This window comes from Ambystoma mexicanum, chromosome 2q (assembly GCF_040938575.1).
Source record: "Ambystoma mexicanum isolate Mex_15411 chromosome 2q, UKY_AmexF1_1, whole genome shotgun sequence".
In the NCBI taxonomy this organism is placed as follows: Eukaryota; Metazoa; Chordata; class Amphibia; order Caudata; family Ambystomatidae; genus Ambystoma; species Ambystoma mexicanum.
In genome coordinates, this window is record NC_090924.1 from 235,843,013 (window position 1) to 235,862,895 (window position 19,883).

The window sequence follows — 19,883 nt, forward strand, 5'->3', positions numbered from 1 at the left end:
CAACCTTGCAATATCATCTTCGATTTCCTCCAGGTTCCGCAAGATCCCCTGCCGGAGCCCTCCCGTCTTCCCTATTGCTGCTCCTCTCATGACAACTTTAAAGGCGTCCCAGAGTGTACCTACCTTAGTCACACTGCCCGTGTTGGTTTCAAAGTATTCCTCTATCCGTTCTCCCAGGTAGGTGCTAAAGTCATCATCTAGTATAGCTTCCGCCTTCAGTCTCCAAGTGGGTATTGGGGGGTTTGTGTGCAGGACCTTGCCATATTGCTACTAACGGTGAGTGATCCGATAGGACCCTAGCCCTATAGTCTATATGTGCAAACTTTCCCAGTGTTTCAGTTCCTGTGAAAATATAATCTATCCGCGTCTGCATGTAGTGCAGGGTTGAATAATATGAGTACCAGAGCTTTTCCCCATGCGTTTCCCTCCAAATGTCTACCACCTCCAGGTTCCGTAAAAGAGTGCCTAAGGCGTATAGGCGGTGGTGCTGGTTTATTATTTTTGTTGTCTAACCTGTCCAAGGTGGGGTTGCGGGTACAATTAAAATCTCTTCCCCATATCCACATGGACTCTCTGTACATTGACAATTTAGAATGCAAGGATTTGAATAACGCTGTGGCGTCATGGTTGGGTGCATAGGTGTTCACAAGGTAGACTCTCCTGTTTTCCCACAGCCCTTGTACTATGACTAACCTGCCTTCCCCATCTTTTTTGACCTCTATATCTGGAAGGGTACGGTGAAGGCGATCCAGATGAGGACTCCTCTGGCGTATGCCGAGAAGGGTGAGCCATACAACCTGCCTCCCCACTTCCTACCTATCACAGCCTGTCTATCATCTGTGAGGTGTGTTTCTTGCAGCATCACCACTTGTATGCCCCTCTTAATCAAATAAGTGTGCACCCTTAGCCTCTTGATTTAGTTATTTAACCCTCTTACATTCCAGGTGACTATGCCTAGTCGCGCCATGTATGTTTGCATCTTGGTGGGCTGGTTCCCACCACCCCAATAACTCGCCTCTCATTTCCCTCCCTCATGTTGTAATATCCCTGTCCCCCACCTGTTCTTCCAGGCAGGTTGTTGCAACCACTGGGGGGTCGGGTGCCAAGAAAACATTCACTTTTATATATTGCTTGCCTATACTTCAATTGTCCCAATTTAGCCTACCCATTGCCTATTGGCTTCGGAAAGTTTACTCGAGAAACCCTTCCCCACATATAAGAAAACCAGAAAACCATGAAAGACATCTTGGCTGACCACGACCAAGCAGTGGTCAATCTCAGCACTAAAAACTCTGCCTCAGAATATGTTGCCCACATACTGACTAAACAGGGAATATCCACATACATCCAACAAATCCTAGGCAGCTATATAGCCTGGGACTACATAAGAATAATATTTAACATTGTTAAAACCAGACAAACTGAAGGTGCTTGGTATCGGATGCCGACGGACTGCAGGGAATGTCGCCTATGTGGGGAGGAGGACTAAGAAACACTGAGACATTTGCTGTGTGCATGTATATCCCTAGATAAACTAAGGGTAGGTGCGATGCGATAAGCAGGAAAATGGGGAATCTCATCTGAGAAATGCTTGTGGAGTGAATTTATGAACAGTAATAATCATGCCTGTAATATTTATTTTACCATGCTCTGGAGAGAAAAAGTGAACATTCTTAACATCTTATCATGAAGGCTCTGGCTCGGTGCGTCATGAGGAGAGGGAGATTATCTGGGAATCTTTTATTTTTTGCCATTTGTTGTGTAAAGTTGAATAAACTATATCACAAACAAAACATTTAAAAAAAATCAATGGTTGAATTCCCCTGATGGCCCTTGAAAGTATAATTACCTGAGTTATCACTGGGTGTACGACCATCAACTGATGTAAAGACTCCACTCCAAGAGCCAGGAGAGGCCCACTGTGCAGGTGCGTTTATCCGTCATTGTAGGATCTGCGATTCCTAGCACCATATCTATCAAAGGGCCCAAAATATCCTGCGTGGGAGCCATTGCTTATTTGTAGGTTGCAATCCCCTCCAAGTACAATGGAAATGGGCATAGGGCACTATCTTAGTGCATGGTCTTCCATAACTTATTTGAAGCTCATGTGACCATGGGGCTCATTATGAGTTGGGCGGTAATACGGTGGTAATTCATCCTCAGCAGAATTACCATTACCACTCTGGTGTCAGGTGGAATTACTGCCATATTACAAATTGGCGGGAGCTCACACTCACGATTGGCAGTAAAGGTAATTCCCTCTGGCGGACCTGTATTCTGCATGCTGGTATAGCAGAAGATCTCAGTTGTAATCATTAACTCCCTGCTCCAGCACTGGAGTTGGGCGCTTTCCATTGCAATACGGCACCACAGCCACACCAGTGTGGGTCTGCAATAGACCATACCCTTCACACCACATGTGTAGGATGCCCCTCCACCATATAGCATATGTGACTAGCAAGTCACAGATATGCATGATGACTAACAGCATGTTATTGGTCATCCAACAGGCTCACAGGCGAGTCCGGAGAAGGAGAATGTAGGACCATCTACATCCCATGGCTGGGCCTCCAGGGCAACGCCAACAGCCACCAGCCCTGCACCACGCAGTGATGGGAATGTAAGGGGAAAGGGCAGGATTGTGGCACCAGGGCCCAACAGCACCACAGATGCCAGTGCCAGCACGACACACAATGGTATCAATGATGACACAGATGCAGGTAGTGCATCCCTGGCACCTGCAACCACCCCTACACTTGCCCACTGTGGTCATGACAGGGGAGCCCGATACTGGCAGGTGCACAAAGGTCACTGCACACCCACCCACCCAACTGGCCCATCATACCCCCTTGTCACCTGAGCGGTACACCCAGCCACATGGTCGGTATGGAGTCGGAGGGTGACATAGATGGTAGGTCTTACAGCTCACCCTGCTTCAGCCCCAGACCTCCCCATAGCCCTCAACCAATACCCCATGCATCACAGGATACCATCTGGAGGAAGCTGTATGCTATGGAGCAGCACCAGGTTCGCCTGGGAACCCTATCAGACACTCAACTTCAACACCTTCATGCCATCCATGACTGGGTTCTGGGCATCTCACAGAGGAAAATGAGGGCCATGGACCAGGACTGATGACAGGCAGCTGCAACATCTGCCGCCATGACTGCCATCGAGCAGAGGGTGAGGGAGATGACATAGGGCATCTCGGCCTTTGCCGATGCAATGCTGGCCAGCATGCCCTTGGCACTGCAATGTATCTGGGGGCCAGAGTCGGACCAGTCCATCTCCATCACCCCCACAGAAGGATATTTGCCCCGCACCCAAGGCTATGCTCTGTGCGCAATCTGGCTCCAAAGGAGCTGGAGGAGATTAGTTGGGGCAAGAGGCCACACACGTGATTGTGCATGTATATATAGGCATAAGGGAGGTGATTGGGAGGATGTGTTGAGGATGGTGTTGTGAGGAGGAGGGTTTTTTCACATTTGAAGATCAAATAGTTGTTCACTTGAAGCAATGCTCGGTCATTCCTCATTGTGTACATGTGTTTCATTCATAACATGACTGTATTTACAGAGGTGCATAGCATGTGGATATGAATGTGGTATAAATATTGTCCATCATGTCTTGCCGAACCAGACGTCCATCCCTGCACTATTCCCACCCACTTCATGGCAGACCATCACCCAGAGGCAGCAAGTCCTCCTCTTCTGGGGGTGGCATGTTGACATCAGGGGCTAGGGGGACATTCTGCCTGAGGCAAATGTTGTACAGCACGGCACAGGCAACAACATTTTTATCCAACCTTCTCTGGCCTCTAAATTAAGGCCCATCCAGTCTGGTGTAGGCACCGGAAACGAGCCTTCAACAGGTCAAAGGTCTGCTCGATGCAGAGCCTGGTCTGGACGTGTGCCTGATTGTAGGCCACCTCCTGTGGCGTCTGTGATTTCTGCATGGGTGTCATTTGCCATGGTAGCTGGGGTATCCGGAATCGCCTGCAAAGGCAAAGGTCATCAGTGTCAGTCACAGAGCATTGCAGATGCGTTGCCTTTTACTATGGCATGTTGATAGACATGCCGTGCATACATTTTACGTGTATTGTCGCACAACATGTCTTACAATCACAGATCTTGCATGTGGAGTCATTCACTATTTGTTTTTCATGTAACACCATGCACACAGCTCATGGCCAGCTTTTAGGGTCTGTGGTTGTCATAGCTGAATGCTATGGTGCCTCTGTTGGGCCTGTGCATTGCTCTCATGCATGTGCCCTGATGGTTGGTTAGTTGTACTTCTGCAGGTTTGTGTTGTCAGTGTCAATCTATATAAATAAAAATGTAAATGTTTGTTTGTTCATAATCTCAAATCTCCGAACGTTTTTCACAGATTGCTTTGAAATTTTGACACAACGTTGCATTCGAATAGGCACGTGTTTTTATATACCTACTATACATAGATGTCACACCTGTGACAGGTAAAAACATGCTTTTTCTGATAAAACAGCGCCATCTGTTGGACGTAAAAGCAACACACGCTATACTAAATATTTTATTGCTAAACAGCTCCATCTGTTGGATGTAAAAGCAACAAACGCTATACTAAATATTTTACTATTCCATTTCAATGTTTCTGATTTAGAATGGCTCAAATACCTGCAGAGGAAGCATGTGCAGCCAGACTTCAGGATGCACGGTAGCGAGCAAGGCGATCGCGTTCTGCAGCTTCAGATCTGCTTTGTTCTCAACAGAATAAACACGACAGGCTGAGAGTGGCTGAAAGACGTCAATGAGAAACAGCAGATCAGCGTCAAACACGAATCCGTGCTCAAAAATCACGCAATTACAACGCCTTGCATTCCAGTACAACCCAGATGATGATTATAGTTTGAGCCGGCATGTACTCATCGGCACCATGACTGAAGTGTGTCCTTATTGCAAGGCTCTGAAATTTATTGGAGAAACGAAAGGAATGTGTTGCACCGCTGGAAAAATTAAACTGCCTCAGCTTGGAGAACCGCCAGAGCCATTAAAAACGAACCACAAGCATTGTGAAATTAAACATATTAGAAACGTGCGCTTTTTCTTTTCATTCTTTTCCATTTAACCAGACTGAGCCACAGCAACGCGTGGCCGGGGACGGCTATTCCATTATAGGTTCATATACCATTACTACTGCCAGTGTTGCATTCCTTAGGTATAGTGTTGGGAGTTTGTCGTCCCATAAATAGGGATGCATAATGTTCCACTGTGGCTACTTTAGTCCTCTGTGGTGTTGCTAGCCTGTTGGGGCTATACATTGGCGATTTACTACAGCATTGTCCATCATGTCCAAGTCCTGTGGGTTGTAGGCTGTCATGTGTGCTCTGAGAGGACAGTGCATGCATAATTCAGTTGTGGAAATGCAGCGCAAACCCTTTCAGTAGTGCTGCGAGAGTACTTTGTGTTATGGCACTTATATTCACCCAATATTCAAGTCTGTTCCCCTATGTGCCTCTCCATGTAACAGCATTTACTTGGGACAACCAGTGTGTTTGATCTCAAGACTGCAGCTACTACAAAATGCTGCAACTCAGATGGCCCATTCCATCGATCTTCTGCGTCAATTGTACTAGCTTCCTGTGCATAGCCATATAGAGTTCAAGGCTATGTGTATTACCCACTGGGCCATGCATCAGGGGCGGCGAATATTTGCAGGCTAAGCTCACCCCATACGTCCCTGGTAGATGCCTGCGGTCTGAATCATAGAGGCTTCTGGCAGTGCCACACTTTCAAAGAAGTTGGCTGGGAGGACATGCCTTCTCCTATCTTGCACCCAATATGTGGAATAAACTTCCTAGGGGCCTGCAAAATATTGATGACCATCTGATATTTTGGAAAGCCCTGAAGACCTATCTTTTTTTAGTTCTGTAACGCATTATGTTTGATGAAGGTGAGACTGCTGTTCTCTTCATTCTCCTCGTTGTTTCCTCTTCAGCGCCTAGATGCCTATGGCCATAGTACCGCTCTATAAATGCTGTTACATTACATAACAGGAAGTGTGCTGTTCCGCAGGACCATGGAATTGTGGGTGGAACGAGGGAAGCAGGAACAGCAGTGTGTGATGAAGAGGACAGGATCACAGGTGACCTGGACATTCAGGGCGTGATACTGCTCCTGGTTGCGGTATACCTCTTCACATGCCTGTGAGCCACCAACGCCACATATGTGCACTCCACAGGAGCAATCACGTTGGGCATGCCGGCTACTGCATAACAACTTTCCTTCATGGCATTCTCCTGTGCCGGGTGGTGGGCAGGGAGATGTGCTGGGAGACATGGTGCAGGAGGGCTTCCAGCACCTGCATGAGTGCATTGGAAAATGTGAGCTGTGACATGCTGTGCGACATGCACACAGTGTGCTGGAAGGTGCCAGTTGCCAGGAATTGCAGGACAGACACAAGCTTCAGCAGCACGGGGTAGGTCTGTTCTTATGTTGATCCTTCTGTCTATGTAATCCTGGATCAGGGTCAGCAGCTCAGCTATGGTCTCCCTGTTCAGCTGGTATTAGATGGTTGCCAATTAAGGTCCAGGGAGAGGGCCTGACCTGGGATATGGGTGCTCACCTTACATGGCATCTACTCCTTCTTCTCCTCCTCTCTGATCTAGTGGCAACATGGTGCTGGAAAGTGTACTTGGGAAGGCGTGTACCTTACGTACCCTTATTTACCCTTATGTACCTTTCTCAAGTGGCTTGGGTGCACCTGTGGCTTAATTTATGGCACCTGTATGCATTTACTTCCACCTTTTAGGTGGAGGTAACGGCACTGTGTTTTTGGCAGAATTACTGCCCATTTATTTTCGGCAGTATTTTGGCCATATTTTTACTTGTAAAACGGCAGAAATACCTTTTTGGATCTGGTTAATTCAGCCATATGTTTGTGGTAATTCCACTACTGCCACTTTTACTGTATAACACTGAACTCATAATGAGTCCCTATGTGAGGTATTCTTGTCCATAATTACTTCATCAGGAGCTGTATTCTTAATTGCATCTACCTGTGGGGTTGGGTCGTTAAGCAGTCAGTCCACCTCCGCAAGAGTAGATAGGAGTTCAAATTTATTTTCAGTGAATATAGACCCTGATGTTAACTTTGTATGGGGAGAAATGTTGAGAATGTTGGAATGGCTGCACATTGGAGAGATTTTGTTACTTCCGGGAGCATAGCAGGAACTGGGGACCAAGTTCTTGGTTGAATTGGAGGCCTTCGTGGAAACTCCCTCAAAGATTCAGTCCCTTGGTTGAGTGCCCTTAGAGCATGTAATAAAGGTTGACTGTGAAGGATAGAAAAAAGGAAAAGGGACGATGCTCATCCCCTTTGAGATTGAGAATTTCTGAAGTTTGAGTTTATTACATATGCAGCAACTGTTGGGGTTGCACATGTAACTATGATACAGTCACCCTCTAGTGTTTTTTTCCAAATTTCCTACCCAACTTTCTCTCCTCACCATGAGGTTCTCTTGCAGATTAGTATTTGGCCCTATATATTTGGAGTTAATCTAATGAGATACCTTGTTTGTCAGCGATGCCGTTCCCAGCAAAAGAGATTTAGCCTCAATTATAACGTCTACTATAGGTGTTGCATTTACGTTCCTCTTATATGATACAGAGTTAGTAACCTTTTTTGAATCATCACATATGTCAGCTATTACACTCAGTGGTGCTCTCGTCTTATTGTTTCCAGTTACTAGAGGGAAAGTCTCATTTTTGCACATTGTCAAAGAGTCTGAATTGGCAACAGGCACAAGGTCTAATACTCTCAAATTAGAGTTGACTGATTTTCAGACGGTTGGTGCTATCACTGAATCGTCCTTTTTTCATTTCTTAAAATATCGTCCATGATTAATAACAAGTTAACATAGATTTTCTTTTAATTAGATAAAATGTCCATGGTTAGTTTCATTGTCTCCTTCAATTCTAGAAGTGTTGCTTGAGAATCTTTGTGGAGACTGGTAAGGTCATATTGTGTGCTTCTGTTATTGGTCTTGGTGGTTGCTAACATTTGGTGGATGGTGATTGAAAGGTTTGCTAATGCAGAAGTGGTGATCATTTGCTGGGGAGTCAGCCGCGGTGTTAGCTGTCCGGGATCGGTTTCTGGATTTTCCTTGGCCTTGTTGTGATTTGATCTGGTCAAATCTGGTGCTATAGACATATGTTGCCATAGGAAATGAGATCACAGGACTCCGGCTTAATAGAGCTTCTAGGAAGAAAATCTGTTTTAGTGGCTTTTAGTGCTTTTTATGCCACTAGAATTATTTTTCCCAGCATCCCAGTCATTTCCTGCAGATATCTATCCAAAAGGGATTTGGGATACGGTTTAGATATGTTAAGTATACTAGACCCCTTTCTTTCTAGATGTAACCTCTTGTTGTCCAGTAGCTTTACGCTTTCCCATTGCCTGTTGTTAATTAGGGAGGGTGGCTCAAACGCTATTGCAAACAGTCACCACCCAAACAACTGGAAATTAAAACAAGCTGGTTCAAACAAAGTCCTGCAAATGGATATGCAATTGTAAACACAAACGTATATAAATTGCATGAATACCACTAATCAGAGTTCCTTGGGTAAAGCTACTTCAAACACAATCCTGCAAATATATTTAGAGAGCAGATGTGCCACTGTTCACAGCTCCTCTAGTGTCCAAGTATCTTAAAGTATCCAATTGCCAGAAAAAATGCAAAGTGCTATGTCAGTCCTTAGGGCAAGGCAAATAGTGCAAATAAGCAAAGTGGACAGTGTAAGCAGCACAATAGTATACAATATTGTTAGGCTAGGTTGGGTTTGGGTTCAAGAGGTATGAATATCCTACCACATACACTGCGGGCCGTGGAGCAGTAAGCACATAGTGGTTCCTTGGTCAGCCAACACGCTGAGTCAAAAGACACACGTGGCTTTTCAAACATAGCCTTGACCCCAGCCTCAAGCAGAGCCAACCTCAACCAGGTATTCAAGGCACAGCATCAATCCACAATCCAAACAGTCCAAGCAGCCAAATGTCAAAGCACAACACACAAGCCACATTCTGAGTGATGATGAGCCAAATCTTAAACAAGTTGCAAGAGTCCTGTGAATTGAGGGGCTGCGGTTCAACCCGGGAATAGCGGGAAACTGCCTGCACCACTATCCACTCCACTCCGATAGAGCATGAGCATGGGAATACAGGGCACATTTTCCTCTTCTGCATGGCAAGGGTTCCCAGCTGGTCTGGACTATGACAGTGGGAAACAGCCCTTGCTGCTGCCCGCTCTGCTCCGCTTGGGTAGAGCTTATGAGCATGAGCACAGAAATACAAGGTCCCTGTTTGGCAGAATTACATCCAGTACCCTTTGGGAACACTACACACAATTAAGACTACAGGTGTAAGCACAATCTCAACTTTGGTCTGTACTACACAGTTTTGTGGTAGCAGGGCTGAGCAGCCAGGCTTATCTCAAGAGGGATGTGAGCAGGACAAGTTGTTACAGAAAGGACTTGCAATCACAGTGGTTCAAACAAACACTTACTCAAGATTTCTTGGTAAAACAATATTAATTTATTTACATTGTCATTTAGAAAACATTCCACTAGCAATAAGCAGCTCAATATCACACTATAATATACTCCAGTACCAAACCAATAGGTTTCTGAACAAGTTAGGCTCCCCAGAAGTGTGAGCAAAATGGCATTCAGTAACTTTAAATGGGAGTGAAAGACACAAGTTATAAGATACTTTCTTTGGCAGGGCAAATAGTTTCAGTTCAGTCTTTGCCGATGTTCTTGGAAGTAGTTTGCACGAAAAAGAGTTATATGTTGGATTAGGAGCGAACAAGACTCCAAAGTTGGGAAAGTTTCACAAACTTTCACCGCGGCAGAGAGGATTTCTCAACTGCGTTTGCACAGTACCTGGGTAATGAATAAAAGCTGTAGCTGAGGCAATTGTTCATGCCAGTTCCTGCAGATCTTGCTGTTCCTGGGCCTCAGTCGTGGGGACAAGATGGAGGACCTCGAGAGGCTCCTGCACTGCATGGGGACGGGTCCACAAGCTTGGAAAAACGTCGGTTTAAGGTGTGAGTGCCTTAAAGTCCACAAGCTGGTATCCTTCTCCCTGGCTATCTGGTTTTCAACAGCACTCTGAAGAAAATTCCACCAGTATGGAGACGGTTCACAGGTGGCTTGCGAGTTGGTTGTTCCCACCAGCTCAATGGAAGAAGTCGTCCTAGAAGGGGCTTCTCTATCAAGGGAGTTTCAGGCTATTCAGACCTGCAGCAGTACTTCACCAGGCAAACCAACGGTCCAGGAGTTGCAGCAGTCATCTTCCTTCAGCTCGGCTTCGGTTCTTTCGTTCCAGTGGTCGACTCTGCCTTCCAAGTCCCAGAGACCTGCCTTTTAAACAGTTTTCCCCCTTTCATTCCAGCCTAGCTGCCACCTACCCAGCAGGGTGACTGTCCTTGCCGGACAGTCAGCCAGCCAATCATGCCAAAGTGCATTCAGGTCTCCAAGGAGACTAAGCACAGGAAGTTTCGGGCATCTCCCTCCCTTCGTGTCCACCCCAGACACTCAGGCGCCAGAGGCAGTCTTCAGTACTGAAGCCTGCCAAAGGCAAACAAACAAAGGCACCAAACCTTGTTTGGCACGCAGAGACAAAACACTAGAAGGACCTTTCCAAAAAGAAATGGTGAAAAAAGTCGACTGGAACCTGTTTTTAAAGAGGGGGCTCAGACGCTATCTTGAAAAACATGGCTCTGGTGGATTTTAGCTACCGAAGCGTTTAAACGGGTTGCGGTCGGGAAAATCATAGCAATACCACTGCCACCAGCCATTCTGAGAGGAAAGGGTAGCATTTGAGTGCTACATGAGTTTTCTAGGCATAGGGAATACTAGGTATTCCCTCCAGCACTTTGCTGTAAGGCAGGGTGTGCTGGGTCTAGCAATTTAAAAAGACTAGCAAAGTCAATTTAACTTTACATTCAGTGGGAGACAGTAGTCAGTCCCAGAGAAGGTATTTAAACCTTGGGAAGTCTGAAAGACATCCCTGTGCCACTGCACTAAGGGTGCTGTATGACACACAAGAAAAGATGATGCCTACGGAGTTGTCTAAAACTCCATATCCAAAGAACACAAAGTAAAACACACATCAAAATACATGAAAGAGTGGGAAAAAAAGGCTCACACTCTTTCCAGGTAAAAATGAAAGTCCTAAAAATCCCGCAAAGTTGCTGGGGGTCTCAAAAGGTAAGGGAAATTAGCACATTTCTGAGAATTCTTCCTAACACTCGCCCCCCCCCCCCCAGACTAAGGGACAGGAGGATTTAATCCACTCCTGGATGAATCTCCTTAGTCCAGTCCGTTGAACATCCTGGAGAGACCATCAGTATTTTGGTGGTTACACCCTGACCTGTGCTCAATGGTGAAATCAACCCATTGCATGCTGATTGACCATCTCAATAGTTTTCGGATTTTCCCCTTCCATTTGTATCAACCATCTCAAGGGTTGGTTCTCAGCCTGAATCACAAAAGTAGATTCATACAAGTATGGCCTAAACTTCTTCAGTGACCACACAATAGCAAAACATTCTCTTTCAATGGTTGACCACCTTGTTTCTGGTTCCTTCAGCTTCCGGCTGATGAAGCAAATGGGGTGCTCCCTACCTTTCTCATCAAGCTGACTCAGAACTGCACCTATACCTGTATTGGAAGCATCTGTTTGCAGAATGAAGGTTTGTTTGTAGTCATAGCTTAAGGGAACTGAGCACCAAGATCGACGAAGAGAGAGTTGCACACATCTGAGGTGCCTGTTATCAGAACTGGATCTTCTGGTGAGCTATGAGACACTACATACAGTGCAGAGGGCTAAGGTAGTTCCTGGTATCTTTCTTCACCAGCATTACCGCCCACATCCACTCATGAGTCTCAGAGTATGTTGATGATGATGTGCAAGATAAAAGGGACTAGTGCAGGTTGCAAAACATGATTTTGGAGACCGGTAAAACTGAGGAAGAGTAGGAGGAGCACAATGCCAAAACTACAGAGATAGAAGAAAGGACAAAGCTACTCTGCCACATTTGTAAAGTATCTTTCAAGGACAGTCTGGTAAATCTGAGAGTGCAAAACATCACTGTACTGCATCCACACCTGTAACTCCGCCCGGTGGTGTAGAACATTAATTGGGGGCCCCCCTGCTATGCCTTGCAGAGGGCCCCCATTCTCTGCAACAAATCACAAATCAGCTCCTCCGCCCAGAATTACCTCCACATCCCTCTTCCTCATCACAGTACTTACCTATGAGGCACATTATTGCCTCATAGGTAAGTACTGGGATGAGGAAGACTGGGGTTAGGAGTAATGAAGATTACAGGTAACTAGCCAGGCATTACATCCCTGCCTCTCTACCTCATCCCAGTACTTGTGTATGAGGCAGCAGGCCTCATACACAAGTACTGGGACGAGAAGAGGAAGGCTAGGAGTAATGAAAATTACCAATAAGTAACCCAGGCATTCAAGACAAGCACACACAATCACCTCCACATTCCTCATCCCAGTACTTACCTATGAGGCACCTTGCCTCATAGGTAAGTACTGGGGCGAGGAAGAGTGGGATTAGGAGTACTGAAGATTACAGGTAATTAAGCCAGACATTACATCCACTTCCCCCTACCTCATCCCAGTACTTGTGTATGAGGCAACATGCCGCATGCACAAGTACTGTGACGAGGAAAGTAGGACTAGGAGCAATGAAGATTACTGGTAAGTGATCAAAGCATTCCCCATACACTAACACACGCACACCCAGTTACCCATACATTTACATGTGCATCCTTTCACCACACACACACACACACACACACACACACACACACACACACACACACCCCCACCCATAAATCATGTACTCACTCATTCACACACATTCCATTATATACATATACACACTTAAATGCATGCACACACATATATCAACACAAAATACATTTCCTTACCTTTGAATCCGTTGATCAAGGGTAGGGAACGACGCTTCCAGCTCCCTGCAGCAGGAACGCTTGTTCCCTCATGGAGTTGGAGGCCTCCATATCACGGTGTGCGGGGGAACCCTATGATTTGACTCATTAATAGTCCGGCGGTAACCGAGGCGGTAAAACCGCCTTGTTACCGCCGGACTCGTATTACCATTCTGCCTCCGTGACTCCCGGAATTACCGGGGCATTACAACCCCGGTGTCCCGGGAATTCCGGAGGCGGAATGGTGGTAATCCCCATTCCCTTTGAGTCCCATAGGACTCAATGGGGATGGGGATCATGGAAACACCGGCACCATCTCGTGATGGTGCCGGTGTTTCCTCGTCCGCCTGCAGGCGGGCGGTGTTAAACCTGCCAGGTCGCACTGGCGGGAATGACACCTCCGCCTGCAGGACTCAAGATCACCTGGTATGGAAACAACGGGGCGGCGGGTTTACCGCCACCGTTGTTTCCATACCGGGCGAGTTATAATGAGGCCCATAGTTTCTTTTTGAAGTCACCTTGCCTTCAAAAATAAATTATTACCAATACGGACCAATTCCCATAACGGAAAAAAATTCTTTATGAAGGCTGAAGGAAACGATTTATTTTTGAAGTCATATGGCTCCCACTACCCTGTAACATGGAGGCCTCCAACTTGGAAGCCTCCATGTCATGTGGTGGGCGGTGGGGGCGCTTTGACTCCAAAAAGAAATAGTTTCTTTTTGAAGTCCTTCTGCCTTCATAAAGAAATTATTTCGGTTACAGGACTGTAGCGGAAATAATTCCTTTATGAAGTTAGAGTGACTTAAAAAAGAAACTATTTCTTTTTGTAGTCCGAGGGGGCCCCCGCCAAAACATATGGCAGCGAGGCCCCCCAAGCACCCCAGGGGCTGCGGAGGCCTCCACTACGCCACTGACTCCACCACCAACTTTTTGACCAGCTGAATATACAAGGACACTTCTTCTTGGGGCAACAAGAGTATGGAACAAAGAATGTCAGCCTTTCACTATCTGCGCCTCAAGAAAACTGTCTGCTGGGTAAAGGTTATTGCCAATTTGGATACCACATCTGTGTGTTGTCACATGAAATAACACCATGCAGAGGAATGTGATGAGCCCAGAACACCTCTCACAGTAGCAGGTTACCATCCCTCCCCATTGCGTACTATCACCCCAGAAATTGCTGCTGCTGTGCTAAAGCTTTAGTGACTGACTGCATCAGTGACTGATGTATGAGATGTCATTGGCATTACTGCACCCACTGTTCTGCGTCCTCATCCCTCTATTTTACAGTCACAGTAATGCACAGTCAGTCTTGTATGAAGTATGGAACTTCTTCGGACATCACAAAGGACAAAGAATGGCAGCCTGTTGTGAAAGACGGCATCATGCACGTGCTGCGTAACTGAGATCTTCCTTTGATCCATTGTAACTGGTCTTGGTTGTGCAATGACGTCAAGTAGAGCAGAGATTCATCTTGAAGCCCTTAGGAAAATGTAAACCTGGTCTTGTTGCCCTGACTCCCCACACCACGTTTAAGCTTCCCCTGAATAAATGTGATGTGAAAACAATGAACACATTGATCAAAATAGATGATCTGTGGCAGCAGGCTCGGTAAGAAAGACTTTAACCACAGGAAGGAAATCCAGGTGAGGTTGAATGGCTAGGAAGGTCTACGGAAGGATGGCTTGGAGCAGATTGTTAAGTTGTGGGTTGGGGGTTATAAATAACCACTCAGGAGCCTTGTTAGGTTAAGGTATCTTTAGTCAGTCCACAGGAACACAGGTAAGTACATTAGGAATAATACAGGATAAGTTCATAGGATAGAAACATCCACCGGTCCCCCTGTGCCAAGCTTAAGTTTCCAACTGGCAATCCAGGAACACAGGCACTCACATCCAAACATTCCAACCAGAACACTCCATACCAAACATTCCAGACTCAGGCACACATACATACAGGGAATAGCCACATATTAAGGATAGGTAAAACACAACACATCTCCCTCCATACATAACCATGCAATCAAGGGAAGAAACAGAAGGAACAGTGTTACTAACATGTATGTATATAAAAAAACGATCCTTCTAAACATCCATCCAGCAAACTGCTCCTAGCATAAGGCTATCCCCTACCAAATCCTTAGTGTATCTGCCAATTAGCTAACCCACTTCCAAAACAATCACTAGAACCATAACAGGCCTATTATGGAACTCGCTACAAGGGAACCAGCCCGCAATCTCATACACAACCATTACCACCTACATCACACAATAACCCTGCATCATCATTCACCAACTACAAATTGTGCTAACACAATCTACAGGGTTAAACCCCACTATCTGCCTAAAGCGTACTCATCTCCACTCCACTGTGAGTGTCCTCAAAACACCCTCACCTGGCACCAAAACCAATGTCGTTCATATAACACAGTATTTGACCTAATTAGATGTCAACTTAATACTAGGTAAGCAGCATGGACACTACTTTGAAAATAACATGCTTCACCAGAGAGCACATACAATAGCAACACTCCAAAAACATGCCAACTCCCTCACATAAGCCTTGGCATTACACCAAAACATGCCAACTGGACTGTGCCCACCACTGAGCACAAATATTCGACACCAACAGTGTCGGGATTCTTGATACCCCACCATTTGACACACCACAGTGTCAGGATTCTCTATCCCTCTATCTATGACACACCAAAGTGTCGCAATTCCCCAACGGGACCAACAGCCCCCACAACAGGTACCTGGCGCGACCACCTCATCCGAGGAAGACCACCACAATGGCATCTAGTGCCGGGACACCCAGTCCCCCAAGATACGGCACGACCACCTGAAGCCAGGAAGACCGCCAATTACTGCTGAGCACACAGTCGGGATTTCTCATCCCCCACAATTTGACACACCAAAGTGTCGGTATTCTTGATACCCCATATTTTGACACACCAAATGAGCACAATACCATTTCCTCCACTCCACCACTCCAGGCACCATGCCTGAGCTACTACATGCTCACATCACTGCACAGACTCATTCCCTCAAACACACCAGTCAGGAAAATTGAGCATTTAATATGATAAACAAGGGTTAAGCACCACACTTGAGTCCAATAATAAAGCTTACAAAGTCCTTATGGTTGTTTTCCTGTGGAAGAATAATTGGTTAATACAGTGCAAAACATAAACACAACTCACATTAGGTTTTCAATTTCAGTACATATCTCTTGAATTTCAGCACATAGCCAAGACATCAGAACTTCCCATGGACGCACCCATTAGCGCCAGACAACGTCACCAATACTGGCAAAACTCACCACCTCTTTAGGCACCTCAACACTGGGAAATGCATCCCCAAACACAATATGCCCTTAGAATGCCATATAGCATAATAACCAACATCACCAACTGCCACAAAATACATTTGAAGTAAACACATCTTCTCACTGCAAGATGTAATGTTGAAATCTTTTGTCATTGACCCACCAATATCCAGCATTGCAATACAGAAATCATGACATTTTTTTTTTTTTTTTTTTTTATAATGACCTTTGCATCACTCAATATAATTTCCATGAGCTCGAGACATGCTGCTTTCAACCATAAGAAAATAACAGGCCATGTACAATTGTAATGTCAATGCAACTAGATGAAAAAAAAACAAATCCGCCGTATCCTGCAAAATAAACGTTAGCATAGTACCTAATGTCTCCGATGGTTTAGTATGCATTAGGTGCAAAAAAAAACTCTTCTGCTTTGGCAGCTAACACAGCTGATCCACTTGTAAACTTCCACAATACGTTTTTCCGGATGCCACGAAACGAGCACTTTGATCCAAATGTTATAAACATACCATAGAAATGCGATAGACGCCGTAACACATTTTGTATTTGTTGCAATCCATTTCCTTGATGGATCCTTCATGCTACGCAGATGAACAGATGCCGCAGACCCGGAAGTACTGCACGTTGCGGGCACGTTGGAAGGTCCTTTTTTCCAATGCAGCACACTTCGTCATGACACGAAGCAGGCTGCTGCGCACTCCAGGAACGTTCGCTCCAACGTTCCAACACAGCGGACCCTCGCCGACACCACCAGCATTCTGATGACATCACCATTACTGTCGGGCACGCCGACCCGTACAGAGCTCCCCGCACCAACCGTCGCCGGTGCAGCCAAAGCAGGCATCCCTCAAAAACGCCGAGAAAGTGCGAACCCTCACACGCCACTCCAAAGCTGCTCCAAAAGGTAAAGCCATCACTGCCGCTAATATACGTTGCAGTCTCTGCTATTGATGCAAAGTTATAATGTGCTGGCCACATTAATCCTCGATATTTCCCCGGCCCCTTACACGCTGTCACAATCGGCCGCTGCTAACTTCAAAGGCCAATTTTAATTACGCTGACAGCCATGCAGCGCTGTCCTGCAGTGTCACTGAGTTGAGCCTTTCACTCATCCATGCAGGCACAGCACGCTTACCTTGGGGCCGGGGGGGGCCGGTGGATGCCTCTGTGGTTACTGCTCCTTGCTGGTGGGCATCTTGCTTGCCACTTTCTGCTTCCCGTTAACCGTCCTTGTTTGTACTGCTGCTTTCCTTGTTCTTTTTTTTTTTTTCTTGCTCCCTTCAGTTTCCAAACATCCTCGTCGCCAATGTTAAGTTGTGGGTTGGGGTTAGGAATAACCACTCTGGAGCCTTGTTAGGTTAAGGTATCTTTAGTCAGTCCACAGGAACACAGGTAAGTACATTAGGAATAATACAGGATAAGTTCATAGGATAGAAACATCCACCGGTCCCCCTGTGCCAAGCTTAAGTTTCCAACTGGCAATCCAGTAACACAGGCACTCACATCCAAACATTCCAACCAGAACACTCCATACCAAACATTCCAGACTCAGGCACACATACATACAGGGAATAGCCACATATTAAGGATAGGTAAAACACAACACAGATCCAATAGGTGAGTTCAGGGTGGAAGGTCACGAAAATGAAGGGTAAACATAGAAGCCAAGGCTGGACAGAACTTAACAGTAAGAAAAACAAGTGCAAGCAGGGGACGAAGGACAAGGCCAAGAAAAAGCTACAGAAACAGGAAGCCTTAAATGGGAAAAGCCCAGAGACAAGAACAGGCAATGCAGGAACAGGCACAGAGAAGGCAGAAAAACGTTCAGCTTCGAACAGGATGCTTACTGAGTGCAAAATACACACCCAGTATCCTGTGATGGGGATTTAAATAGCTCATGGGGGGAGAGCAAGGCTCTGTGATCCCTATTGTTTTGGCATGACCTCTAGAGCACTCCATTCAGAACCACGCATGCTCAGACCCTGATAGCCAGGCTGCTGCATCATATTTTGGACCAGGTCATATTAGGAAGGGATTCTGTGGTGCCTTGTTCTGTAATTCCCCACAATTTCAAATTCATATTATGTTTTTTTCCTTCCAGTACAGAAGGGGCCCATTTCAAGCAAGCAGTGGGCCTCATTGCAAGTTTGCCGGTACAGTAACAACGGTACTGGTAAGCTTGCCAGTACTGTTGTTACCGTACCAGCAAACTACGAGGTCTGCTCGCGGGTGCCTTTTCGCCAACCAGGTCTGACCTGGCAGGCGGACCGGTACCCACGAGCAGACCATGTCGGATGCACCGGCACCATTCTGAATGGTCTACCCATACCCATTGAGCCCTATCGGTCTCGAATGGGAATGGGGAGCATTTATTTCCGGCGCCCAGGAATGGGCAATTACGGGGTCCGGCGAGGCCGTAATGACCCTGTAATTGCCCATTCCCAGGCGCCGGAAAAAAAACGACTCCGGCGGCAGCCACGCCGGTCTTACCGGCAGGGCTACCGCCAAAGTCGTTATGAAGCCCACTGTTTTGAGTGGCGCAGATGAAAATTGCAAATAAGTCAGAACCTAATTTATTGGATTTCCACCAGCCGCTGGCCCAGGAGCCAGAATAAAAAAGAGTGTGGGGCAAAATGCAATGCTGTGGGGTTCTGTATGCCTGTAGGGATCTCTGTGGGCTCTTATCAGTTAAAAAAGGGAAAGGGACTTCCCTAACAGATATTGCATTCCAGGAGTCACCTAAGAAGTAGGTTAAAGAACAGGTAAGAGCACACGGAACATCAGACTGATCACCGATGGTGGGAAACTTTTACAGCTGAGGCACCGGGTCGCCTCAGAAGCACTTATCAATGCAATTATTCAAAGAAGGTCATTAGGCATCACACCTCACTATTAAGACCATTCAGAAACACCAGACTTGCCTTGAAAAAGATCCTTGTATGTTTGAAACACGTGTCGGCACCCATAGCAACAATAGAGATCCAATGGCAAAATTCTAGAGCAAGAGTGTTCTTTATTTACTAATTGTGACTAAGCATTGTTTGTAACATCAGAGATCTTGACTAACTGCGTACGCAGTGCCGATATCGCAGGATTCCAACAACAATCCTTGGCTACCTAAGAAGGAGGATCTTCTCCCTGGACTGCAGATAGCTGCTGACCTTTATTAAGCCTTGGGAAGGCACAGACCCACTATCATTGGGGAAAATCACCAACTGACACCAGTGAACCTATCAACAGTCTCCTCACAACAGACGATAGGGAACAGCCAATGGAACAACAGCAATGTTAAATCATGGAAGGCCTATATAAGGCCAGAACGATAAAGCTGAACAATGAGCTTGGCACTTTAGTGAAGCGAGCACTATGTTTCTTGTAAGTTACCTGAACTCTAGGTGTCTTGCAAGGAGTAGGTAAAAAAGTAGCAGTAACAGCATTACTGCCACTTTTTCTGTACTGCCATAATATGGGTTTGGATTCAAAGTAGAGAAAAAGCCTCCAGAACTTAGATGAAGGTATTTTC

At 46.1% G+C, this 19,883-nt stretch overlaps 1 long non-coding RNA gene across 1 annotated transcript in view; it reads left to right on the plus strand.

Annotated features, from left to right (window-relative positions):
- LOC138568940 (uncharacterized) overlaps positions 1-5,063 on the plus strand; it is a 316,876-nt gene extending 311,813 nt beyond the window's left edge. The window contains exon 5 of the long non-coding RNA XR_011303014.1: positions 4,639-5,063. This is a non-coding gene — a long non-coding RNA (uncharacterized lncRNA). The remainder of the gene's footprint in view (positions 1-4,638) is intronic.
- Positions 5,064-19,883: the final 14,820 nt, after the last annotated feature.